This window comes from Rhinopithecus roxellana, chromosome 8 (genome assembly GCF_007565055.1).
Source record: "Rhinopithecus roxellana isolate Shanxi Qingling chromosome 8, ASM756505v1, whole genome shotgun sequence".
NCBI classification, from domain to species: Eukaryota; Metazoa; Chordata; class Mammalia; order Primates; family Cercopithecidae; genus Rhinopithecus; species Rhinopithecus roxellana.
The window spans coordinates 32,116,570-32,129,065 of record NC_044556.1 but is presented as its reverse complement, the minus strand read 5'-3'; positions in this window follow the sequence as shown (position 1 = coordinate 32,129,065).

Below are 12,496 nucleotides of genomic sequence, written 5' to 3'. Positions count from 1 at the left end.
GCATGGAGCTGCCCCTTCTTCTTCCCCATCTGGTAAAATCCTACCCATGTTTCAAGGCCTAGATCCAGCAGCAGCTTCGTCGAAGCCTCTGCTGCCCACACTGTGCAGGGGTGTTCCCTCCTCCTCGGGGCGTCCACAGCACTGTGTTCATAGCACCTTCCAGCCATTGCCAGCTGAGTCACGGAGTTGTTTACTCTGTGGCCTGGGGACCCTGAGTGTAATGGTGCCTTGGCCTGATGCACTTCTGTCTTCATGTCCCTGTTCTTAGCACAGGAGCTGCTGAATAATGTCAGTCAAGTACCAACATGCATACCTTGTCATCAGCCCGACAATCTTGCCTCCTCCTCTCTAGGGAAGGGAGTGAGCAGAGGAAAGAGACTCTCTTTAGCCACATTCCTGGATTTGGTTTGATTCTAAAGGAGCTGGGGTGCCGGAAGGCCCAATTCACCTCATAGTGACAAGGGTTCTTCTACTGGGAAGGAAGGGCTGGGAAAAGCAAAGGCAAGGGGGCACAGTTGGAAAGCTGCACTAGTACCAGGGAAGGGTGTATGCTCACCCCAGGGCTGTCCAGGTCAGGTCACCAGACCACGCCGCTTCAGTGGCCACAGACCTCCCCCGGTCCCCCATCTATGCACAGCTGGCCTGTTTCCTCTGTGCCTGGTGCTCCTCCCCACTCTCCAAAAGACACCCAACCCAGGTCTCTCCCTGGACACTGAGCCCTGCCGGGAAGGCCTGGGTTAAGGGAACGTGAGCTTGTCCTGCCCCCTGCTGGCCACTGTAGGGAATGGCTCCTTAACTGGAGAGGCAGGGAAGAAGCAGCCAGGGGCTGCCTGGCTGGCCCCATGGGATCCACCCCAGCCCCATATTTCATCGTTCTGGTTCAAGTTCAAACTCTTTGGCTCAGCAAATTCCCCCAGGACCCGGTTCCAATGCCTCTTTCCAAATCTATTTCCTACCACTCCATCCCAAAGCCTCAGGTCCAAGTAAACCAGCTGTTCTTTGTCCCTGTGTCCTGACCTCCAGCCTCTATACAGGTCATCCCTCCTGCCAGCAATGCCCTTGCCTTTCCACTCTGCTTCAAGACCCAGTCCAAGTTCCACCTCCTTGCTGACTGTGCAGCCCCGGCATCCTCACCCTTGTCCCCTGACACTCATTGCCCAGAGTTCACTCCAGCCACCTGTGGTTTGTGCCCCCACCTTAGTCTCATCTGAAACTAAGCCAAAGGATGGTGTCACATTGGAATGTGCACAACCTCAGAGTTTCAGTACAGGCCCCAGAACACAGCTGGTGCATAATCAGTGCTGGGCAGGAAAGGTGATCACATTCCAGCACTCATGTTTCCATGCCACCCACCAGCCTTTGGGTAGTCTTCTTGCAGAGGCTGGCAGCATCCCTTGGGAAGGGAGAAGGATGGTCTCTGTGTGGGTCTCTGACCAGCCTCCAGACCCCTTGCCCTCCCAGTACTGGTGTCCAGGAGTCACTAGTCTGCCAGGGAGAGGCAGGAAACAGTGGAGAGTCCCCCTAATGTGCAGCCAGGTAGGAGAGAAATTTGTGTCTAAGGGATGCTGAGCCCTCTTCCAGGTTTCCAGGCCACTGTCTCCATTCCCAGCCACTTCTGCTCTCCTAACTTCTGTTTCCTTTCTACACTCTTCATTCATTTGTTTACTTATGTACTCAATCAGCAATCACCTATTAGGTGCCAGGCACTGGCCTGACTGCAGGTATCACATACAAAAAACATAAAACCTGCTCAAAGTAATATCATTTAGTGGAAGAGAAAATTAAGGTATTCACCAATGTCTTACATTAAGGTTTTGGACAGAGATATAAGAAGAGGTGTGCTATCTCAGATCACAACCCCCAAACAGCTGAGGAGTGAGGCGAGTCCAGGAAGCCTTCCAGAGGCAGAGATGATTGAGGTGAGATAGGAGGGAAGATGAGGCTTTGGCCAAGCAAAGAAAGCAGGGAGGCCGGTGCAGCAGCAAGGTGTGGAGAGGCAAAGTGCTGCAGGTGCCTTCAAGGAGCTTTGGGTTGTCCTTGTGTCTGGGTTTGCAGCAGAAGGGTGAGACCTGGTAAGGCAGCAGAGGCAGAGCTCAAATGCCATGTGCAAAGTCAAGGTGTATGATTTTCTTTTAAAGCATGGCAGCAACTGAAGGATTTATAAGCCAGGGAGTGACATGTGCAGATCGGAATTTTAGAAAACTCTGTTGGGCAAAGCTGGAGAGAGATCAGAAGGGAGTATCCCCTGGAAAGGAGATGGCGGGAAAGGCTCAGGAGGGTGTGGGGGAATAAGGAGCAAAGGATTGTGGTGGGGGGTCTGAATTAAAGCAATAACAACAGAGAAGCAAAATAGTCAGCACATTCTGGAGATTTAAGGAAGAAAAATAGAGGACTCAATGGCTGCATGTGGGGAGTGGATAGAGGGACCAAGGACTGAGATGGGGACACAGGGGAAGCGCGGTGTTGTGGAGACAGCAGCCCCAGTCTGCAGCATGATGCACTTGAAATGTCTTAGGGACATTGGCCAAAGGTGGGCAAGAGATTGTCATGTAGCTGGATTAGAGATGCAGAGACAGGGTGTTGGAGGCATCAACACAGGCATCTTCGGCTCCCAGACTGTAGCCAAAGCACTCACTGAGGGGCAGTAGGCAAGGGAGAGAAGGGAGGTCAAGTGAAAGCTCCCATTCTTTCTAGGAGCTCCATGGCTATTCACTGAGGGTACAGAGACAAGAACAGATGAGAGGCAATGCAGTTAGTGGAAAGCCATTCACGTCAGAGGACATGGGTTCATGCCAGCTCCTCTAAATACCTGACCATTTCTTTACGTCTCCAAGCCTCAGTTTCCCCAATCATAAAATGGACCAGTTTAGGAGACCAAGGCAGGAGGATCATTTGAGGCCAGGAGTTCAAGACTAGCCTAAGCAACATAGCAAGATCCTGTCTCTACAAAAAAAGTTGAAAATTAGCTGGGTGTGGTGGTACACCCCTCTAGTCCTAACTACGCAGGAAGCTGAGGTGGAAGGATCACTTGAGCCCAGGAGTTGGAGGCTGCAGGGAGCTGTGATCACATCACTGCACTCCAGCTTGGGTGACAGAGCAAGACACTGTCTCAAAAAAGAAAACAAAAATAATAACCATAAAGCACATCACATAGCTCCTAGCAGAGAGCTACTACTGTGAACAACAAGCATGGAGAAGCTACAAGTTTCCAGAATCTTCCAAGTCTGCCAGTGTCCCCACTGGAAGTCCCTTTGGACCTCTCTATCCATCAGTCATATTATGAGCTGGATGAGCAGATGCAGGCTGAACCCAGACGTCTGTGCAGCTCCCTTTTGCTTCCCTGAATGGCACCGGCTGGGAGACCCCAGCTCTGTGGGCTCTGTCCTTCCCAGGCATGGTGTGGGTAGGTGGACGCCATAGCCCAGCCCTCCTGATCCCCCACCCTTCTGACCTCCTGCCTTGCCCTCAGGACCTTCCCTGGAACTGCAGCTTGCTGGGGGAAGGAAGTGCACAGCTGGAGCCTCTGCCCCTGCCCTGTGCCTGCATCCTGGCAGTGTCCTTCCCACCACTCCACCGAATAGTCCCAGAGGGATGAGGTGGGTTGGAATGGAAAGTGAGGTTCAGAAGCCAGGGAGCCCATTAGAACCAAACTGCCCAGCTCCTCTCTGCAGCGCGTGGTTGGGGGGCGGGAGAGAGTGCCCCAATCTGGGACCCACACAGGCACACTTCAAAGAGGTCATGCAGTGAGGCGGCCACCCTTGGCCTCAGTTTCCTCATCTGTAAAACACCAAGTTGGGTCAGGTCATCTCTGAGGTCCCTCCCACCTAGATTGCAACTCTACATTGTCCTCTCCCGTCCTGACTGTGATTCACCATTTCCAGCAGAGGGAGCCCGCACCTCTCCGCAGACAGCCAGGAACCAGTGCCGCTGGTGTGGCCAAGGATATGGAAGCCTTAATAAACATCTATGTGCTGGGCATGTGACATGCTTAGTGCAATGCCTGGCCAGGTCACGTGTTCCATAAATAGAGGCCATGGTTGTCTCCATCTCATAGATGAAGAAACTGAGGTTCCAAGAGTTTAATTTGAACCCAGGGGGCTCTGGCTCTGATGGTGCTCTGGGTGGCTCCAGGAGGGTGTGATACCATCTCTAAATATCTGAAGGGCTTACCATCAGAGAGGGGCACATTGCAGGGACGCTCCAGGAATGTAGGTCTGCGCTTGGCCTAAGGAAGAATGTTCTAATGGTCAGAGCTGGCCAGTTGAGACAGGGCCTGCCTTGGCTGGCTGTGAGCACCCTGTCTGAGGGATGGCCTCAGGGCATTGGGAATTGAGGGATGGTGGGTCTCCTTTGTCCCCCTCCAGTCCAGAGGGCCACATTCTGAGAGGACAGAAGGGCCAAACACAGTGGATGCCTGCTTTGAATCACAGAGGTCACTGCCCTCCCCATGGTCTCCCAGCTGCCTTGGGGCTAGAGAGGCCCAGCATTTTCTCTGAGGGCCTCTGGATCTCAGATCACTGGTGGAGGGGCAGTCCCCTACCCACTGTTCCACAGTTGCCTACTTCCACTGGGGACAGTTCTGGAATTCTGGGTAGGCCTCTCAGGGCAAGATCTTTGGTGGCCTATGTTCTTCACAGGGCGGGACCCCTTCAGCCTGAGGGGAAGGTCAGCAGAGTCACAGGCCAAGCTCACCAGCTCCTTCTGGGAGCCCTTTGGGCTGTCTGCACAGGCCTCTATATGGACACATATTCCTGGCACAGAATCCACTGCGGGGCAGAGTGGGGGAGGCCAGGGCTCCTGGCTCCAGCTGCTGCCCACTTTCAGAGAGAGCACTGTAGAGCAAGAGTCTCTGGAGTGACACTGCCTGGCTGTGACACCGCACACCCCTGGGGCACCTAGGAGGCTGGGTGGGGAGAACAGGGGCAGCTGCAGGGATGACTTCTCAGGTTCAAGTTGGTTGGGTGGCAGCCTGGCACTGGTCACTTCTGGGTGACACTTAAGGCAGGACATTACCAACTGGAAGGGGGTAGAGCACGGGCTCCCATTAGAACCACTGGGAGATTATAAAAATTTAGATTTTGGAGCTCCTTCCTGGAACTCCTAAATCAGACTCTCCACGGATTGAGTCTAGAACTTTGCATTTTCAACCAGGCTTCCCAGGCAGTCCCATGGAGCCAGGCATTTGAGAAACTACTCTAGAGAGATGAAGATGCAATGAGCCTGGGCAGCCTGCTATCCAGGGTGGCAGAAGAGCCGGGGAAAGCCTGCCTGGGGAAGAGGTGCCTCAGAGGGATCAGATCTATTCTGGGCAGCATCACAGGGACGGCTGGCAGCAGAGGAAGGCTTTACAGGGAGGTCGACTTTCAGGAGCCTGTTTATGGAGCCCCTCCCCTGCTCCAGATGTGTGACCAAGTTGTCTTATGTAAACCATGCAGTCATCATCAGCCCTTTTGACAAATGATGAACCCAAAGTTCAGAGAACTCAGGGTCCAAGGCCACATGGCTAAGAGCCAGAGGTAGGATTCACACCCTGTGTTCCTGATGCTGAGCCGCTTCCTCTGCGCGATGGAGAGCGCTCTCCATGGCCTGCATTGCTGGGGAGGTGGTGAGCTTCTGGTCCCTAGCAGGGTTCCTGGACAGCTGAATCCTGCAGAGGGAGTCTTGCTTTGTGCTGACTTGGGAATATGTGTGGGGTGTGGTGCCAAGAAACCAAGGAGGGGCTCCCAGACTCCTCCATGCTGGCTTTGTGCACACGCCTACACACACAAATGCACGCACACACACTCACGCACACACACACACACACATGCAGATGCACACCTCCTCGAAGCTCAGGAAGGCTAGGAAAACTCAGTATCAACCGGGATGAGGCCTGGCTCTGGCCTGAGACCTAGAAATTCCTCAGGGACATAGCCCAGAGCCTCTGGGACCACAAAGAGGCCACACATCAGACAGAGGGGAGCTGAGCCCTCCTACTGGCCTTCCCAGTCCTGGGGCCACTGTTCTTACCCTTTGACAACCCCTCGGGAGCAGGACAGAGTCCCAGGGCTGCAGAAGGAGTTCCTTTCTGGGACATTTTTGTCTTGTTTTCTTACTTGAAAAATTACCATTTATTTTGTGTGGGGTGACGTGGGAATGGAGATGCACTGATTACAAAAATAGCATACCATGTTCTTTGGGGAAGAGTTGGAAAATATAGAAAAGCACAAAGAAAGTAAAACCACAAAGAAGTCCCCTCATCCCAACACAGACACACGACTAAAGATAACGAATATTCTTTCTGCTGGTGTCTCTTCTTTAAGACAGGCTGCTTGGGTGCAAACCACAGGCCTGCTATTTTCTGGCTGTGTGATCCAGGACAAGTTACTTATCCTCTCTGTGCATCTATGTGCCTCAGTTTCTTCATATGTAAACTGGAGGTGAAAATAACAGTGCCTATCTCAAAGGGCGGTTGTGAGCATTTGATATAAAGACTTAGATGGGTGTCTGTCATTGAGGAACTGCTGGATAAATATTTATATTTACAAGGTTAACATTTTCTGTTTAGATTTTCATTACAACTTTTCTTAACAAAATTGAGTATTACCAACTTATAAGAAGCTTGTTTCACCATATACTACATCATGAACGTTTCTATGTTTGGGTATTTACATAATTGCAATGTTTCCTGTTTAGATGTCTATGATTACAGGTTTCATTTAGATTTTTCTGTTTCATTTTATATGATTTCAATGTCCCTATTTGTTTGTGTGTTTGCTTGTTTCACAAAACTAAGATCTACATTTTGTAACTTGTCTTTTTCATCTACTGCTAATGGGGAGCTTTTCTACATCATTGAACATCCCTTTACCACATGGATCTGAATGGCCGCACTGTTGGTCTTGGGAAGTGGTTTAAAGCGGGGGCAGGAGCAGAAGTGTCTGAGGGAGCGGGCAGCGTTGGTCAGGCCCTCTCCCCTCCATACCCATGGCTGCTGGCCAGGCCCGGCCCAGAAAGAAGACTCAGTGCCACTAGCTCCTGGAAGGGGGCCCAGGGCATGGTCCTGCATGGTGATAGGACTGCCTCTCCCTGTCTCTCCCCACTTGCCCCACAGACTGAGCTGGGCCCAACTAAGCCCCTCCCCTGAGATCCCCAAGGGCTTGCGTTTCCCGGAGGCTGCTCTTTCCTCAGCAGCCACCTCCCAGCCTGGCCCTGGGTTACTCTCCTCCTCTCCAGCCCAGCTCTCCTGAGAAGCTTGCTCCAAATCCCAGCCCAAGGCTGGCCTCTGGTGAAGGGCTTTTCATATGTCCTTGAGGTCCCTTCCTCCAGGGCTGTCAGGGCAGTGTGGCCAGGGTAATCCAGGCTCCTGGGACTGCCTACCTGGGTAGGATGGGATGCAGAAGAGAGGGAAAGAAGGAGGGGGCGTGTGTAGGAGTCACCAAGGGGATCCAGGGCTGGGGAGGTGCAGAACCAAGGCCCAGAATCGGGAACCGAGAGACATCTGGACCGACACCAACTCCCAGGGCAATGAGGAAAAGGCAGGAGAATTCAGAGCCCTGAGCACTGGCTTCAGGTTTGGGGTTTAAACAAACGGAGGCACCCAGGAGAGCTAGGAAAATGGGGGCGGGCCTGAGATCCCAACCCCAGTCCGTCCCCAGACTGAGCAGCTTCCAGAAGCACGTGAGGCCTGGCCTTCTTTCCTGCAAACTCAAGCCACTGGGCTTCTTGTAATTGTGGGGCTACAAATCACCTACCTGCCTTCAAATCACCCACTCGCGCTTCGTCTGCCTTTATCTGGCAGGGCAGGCAGGTGGACGGGTGGGCAGCATGGCAGAGTCTAGCCCAGGCCTGACCAGAGGCTCCAGAGACAAGGCCGCCTTCTCCCCTGCCCTCCCACAGAGACTGCCCTCCTGCCATGCACCCAGGATCTCTGTTGTCTCATCTGTCTCTGCAGTAGCGTGTTGTTCCCACTAGCCATTATGCCAAGATGTCTTCCATCCTGAACACATCTGAACAAATTTCTGGTATCCCATCCCTGGCCCACCATCCCATCCCCAGCAAAGCCTCCCATGCCCTCTGTCTACACTCAGCAACTTACTCACAGCCCACCTCCTCGCCCTCACACTCTTCAGCCGTCCCCAACTGGCTCCAGCCCCTACCACAAACACACAGATGGTAGCCATACCTCCATCTCCCAGCAGCACCTGGCCCAGATGTCCACCGCTCCTTCCTGAAACACTCTCTTTTCCTGGCTCTCCTTGCTGCTCACTGGCAGCCCCTTGGTCTCCCCTCGTCCTTGCCAATCTCTTAATGTTGGAGCACCTAGGTTGAGTCATGAGCCCACTTCTCTTTATCTATACACTTTTGCCCATGTGGTCTCGCGAGTCTTAGGTCTCTGAATGTTATTCGTGTATTTACAGCTGCCAAGTATCTACTGTTTTCTACACTGCAAACGTTCCCCGCATCATTGAATCCTCTTTCTCCACATGCTTCTGAATGCCTGCAGGTGGTCATCCCGCTCTGCTGAGCTTCTGACTCACACCTGCCCTTGCCTTCCTGCTACTTCCACCCAGAGGCCGAAAACGCCTCTCAAACTAAGGCCATGCAGAATGGAACAGAAACTCTTCATCTCCCCTCACCTCCCAATCCCTTTCGTCTTCGGTTTCTCCATCTCACCAGATGTCACCATAACCCACCCAGTTGTCCAAGCCAAAAACCTGGGTCCTAATAGGTCCTCTTTCCCCTCTCAACCCCCATTCTAATCCATAGCATGTCCCGTCCGTTCCACCTGCAACCAAAGTCTCCATCCTCATGGCCCTGCTGTGTCCAGGCCCCACCGCCCTCCCTGCAGCAGCTGCTTGTGGTCTCCCTGAGTCTGTCCCCACTCCCACCACAGCCCATTCTCCCCACTCCAGCCAGAGTTGTGACTAGAACACAAATCCAATCATGCCACTCCTCTGCTTAAAACCCCTCCGTGGCTTCCAACTGCCCTTGGAATAAAAGCCAGGCTTCTGGCCATGGTCTACAGAGCCCTGTGTGCTCTGGCCCTGTCCACCCCATCTCGGTCACCTCTCCACCAGCTCGTTTCTTCCCAGCTGCAAGCCCTTTACATAGATGGTCCCTCTCCCAGCCTCCTTCCCATCCCTGGCTCAGCTTGAAGCTCCCCTCCTCAGAGAAGCTTTCTTCGACATCGTGCTTCCAAAATACCCTCCCACCCCCATGCCGTCGTCCACTTCACTCTCTTTATTTCTCTTGTGTCACTTGTCAGGACCCTGATTATCTTCAGATGCATTTGTTTCTTCTACCTCGGCACGTTAGCTCCAGAGGGAGGGATAGCATCTCTCTTGTTTATTTCTCCATCTGGCTCATAGAAGCCACTTACCCAATGCCAGGGCTGGGGAAAGCAGGGGCAGGGATGGGGGCTGTCTCTGTGATTCCCCAGCAGCCCCAGGGCCAGGTGTCAGTCCCTGGACAGGACCACCATGACTCAGGGAATGCAAGGACTGGCCCTTAAAGGACACACAGGAGTTCAGTCAAGGGGTGAAGTGGGCAAGGAATTGCACGCAGAGGGATTGCAGTCCTACTGGATGAAGCGGCCTGGGGAGAAGACGGGTTGTCAATCAGCCCCTGATTGACATTGAGGCTGCGCCTCATCCATGCAGTCCACCAGCAAGAGGTTCTGGCTGGAGCCTGCTCTGGGGTCTGGTTCTGCAGTTGAGGCGGCACCCATTCACCTCTGAATACCAGAGCCCTGCCCTACCTCCTGCATGGTCATCCATGAACACGGAGCTCTTCTCCCCAGAGCCCTCCAGAGTTTCCCAGCTCTGACCAGGGCCTGCTCTGGAGCTTCCAAGGAACCCACCCTGCTTCCTGGCCCAGGCTAGGATGGTGGGAGGGGTTCCTTGGCCCCTTAGCCTAAAGCCTGTGCACCTGGGTCCATCCGGCACCCCACCCCACAGAAGCCTTTCTCTGTATATGTTGAGAACCAGCAAGCAGCAGGGTCTTCCAGAAGACCCAGCAGCCTTCTTGTTGCATCTCCATGCAAAACCATTCAATGGCTTTACTCACCACCAGGTGATGAGGGCATACATATGCTGTCATCTGCCACCACCTCCCTTCTACACACACATGTACACGCACACACACACGTGCATACACACAGTTTACGCCATACCCTTCTTCTCCCCAGGCCGCTTCATCCAGTAGGACTGCAATCCCTCTGCCTGCAATTCCCAGCCCACTTCACCTCTTGGCTGAACTCCTGTGTGTCGTTGAAGGGCCAGCCCTTGCATTCCCTCGTCTGAGAAGTCCTCCCTGACACCCCCAAGCCGAGTAGGGTTCTTTATGCCTGCATACTACAGTGCATTTGTTTACAAGGCCTTCTCTCCTCTAGACAGTGGCAGAAAACAATCTGGGTCCTCAGGGACCTGAAGGGGGCCTGCCCCTCCAAACCTGTGGGTATTTCTCATCAGGTGGGATGAGAGACTGAGAAAAGAAATAAGACACAGAGACAAAGTATAGAGAAAGAACAGCAGGCCCAGGGAACCAGCACATTCAGCATGTGAGGACCTGCACTGGTGGTGGTCTCCAAGTTTCCTCAGTTTATTGATTACTATTTTCACTATCTTGGCAAGGGGAGTGTGGCAGGAGAGCAGAATGAACAGGGTGATGGTAGGGAGAAGGTCAGCAGGAAAACATGTGAGTAAAGGAATCTGTGTCACAAATAAGTTCAAGGGAAGGTACTGTGCCCAGATGTTCACGTAGGCTAGATTTATGTTTCTCTTTACCCAAACATCTCAGTGTAGCAAAGAGTAACCGAGCAGTATTGCTGCCAGCATATCTCGCCTCCAGCCACAAGGCGGTTTTCTCCTATCTCAGAATAGAACGACTTCAGCTTTACACCGAGACATTCTGTTCCCAGGGGCCTGCGGGAAACAGAGACCTTCTTCTTATCTCAACTGCAAAGAGGCCTTCCTCTTTTACTAGTCCTCCTCAGTACAGACCCTTTATGGGTGTCGGGCTGGGGGACGGTCAGGTCTTTCCCTTCCCACGAGGCCATATCTCAGGCTGTCTCAGAGGGGGGAAACCTTGGACAATACCCAGGCTTTCTTGGGCAGAGGTCTCTGCGGCTTTCCACAGAGCATTGTGTCCCTGGTTAATAGAGAATGGAGAATGGCGATGACTTTTACCAGGCATACTGTCTGCAGACATATTGTTAACAAGGCACATCCTGCACAGCCCTAAATCCCTTAAACCTTGATTAAATACAGCACATGTTTCTGTGAGCACAGGGTTGGGGCTAAATTTACAGATTAATAACATCTCAAAACAGAACAATTTTTCTTTGTACAGATCAAAGTGGAGTTTCTTTTGTCTTCCTTTTCTACATAGACACAGTAACAGTCTGATCTCTCTTTCTTTTCCCCACAGGGACTCTAGTCTCATGGGGGTATCCCCTTCAATGTGATACATGCAGTAACAGAGGGACACATGTACAAGGCGTCTGGAAGCCACGGGCCAGCTCCACCAGCCCTGGGCAGTGGGAAGGCTTCTGAAGGAGGCTTACCGGAGACATAAAGGCGTAGTGTTTCCCCCAGGGCATTCCAGACACAGAACAGTGGCTAGCCAGGTACCAGGGCGTGACTCTTCAAGGAATTACAAGCCATGCCCCAAGCTGAGTATAAAGTACAAGGGGCAGGGAGTTGGGGGGAAGATAAGGCCAGACTCAGAAGCAGGAGACTTGAGTTCATCAAGGACTTCAACTGCCCTGAGAAGGGGTTTAGGTTTTGTCCTGTGAGCAGTGGGAAGTCAGTGAGGGGTTTTAGGCAGAGGAGTGGACAATCAAATCTCCAGTTAAGAAAGCTTCCCTTCCAGCAACCGGGAAGGATCAATGAGAACAAGAGTGAGGCAAGGGCGTGGGTGAGGAGACTGCCACAGGGTCAAAGACAGAAGGTGTGATGGGGTCTGAGGAAGACAGCCGCAGTGGGGTGGAGAGGAGGGGGGACTCTTAGAGCTTGCCACAGAGCTGGGACCGCTAGGAAGGGTAGTCCATCGGGTGTGAGGATTGAGAGAGGACTCAGGGAGGACTCCAGCTCCCTGCTGGAACACATGGTTGGTGGCTGGTGCCTTCCCTGAGATGGGAGCATGAGAGGGGAGATTGTTTGCTGAGAAATAATGAACTCAGCTTGAATTCCAAGGTGTCTGTAAGCCCTCCAGAGGGATCCTAGCACCTCTCACAGTGCCTAGCAGGCAGAAAGCCCTCAATTCTACAGGAAGCTGTGGAATGAATGAACGAATGTGGTCCCACAGCCTTTTAACCCCACAATTTCAAGGATATGCGCTTCGAGTCCTGCTTCCTGGTGCCTCAGCTGGAACTCCTTTGCAGAAGAACTGCTGTGGCACCCAGAGCTTTGTGCAGAAGCTTTAGTTATGGCCCCAAGTCCCCAGGTATGGGAAGCTTGGCCTCTCCCTCTTCCCTGAGAGGGCTCCACAGAAGCAGAAGTCCCCAATCCCTGGC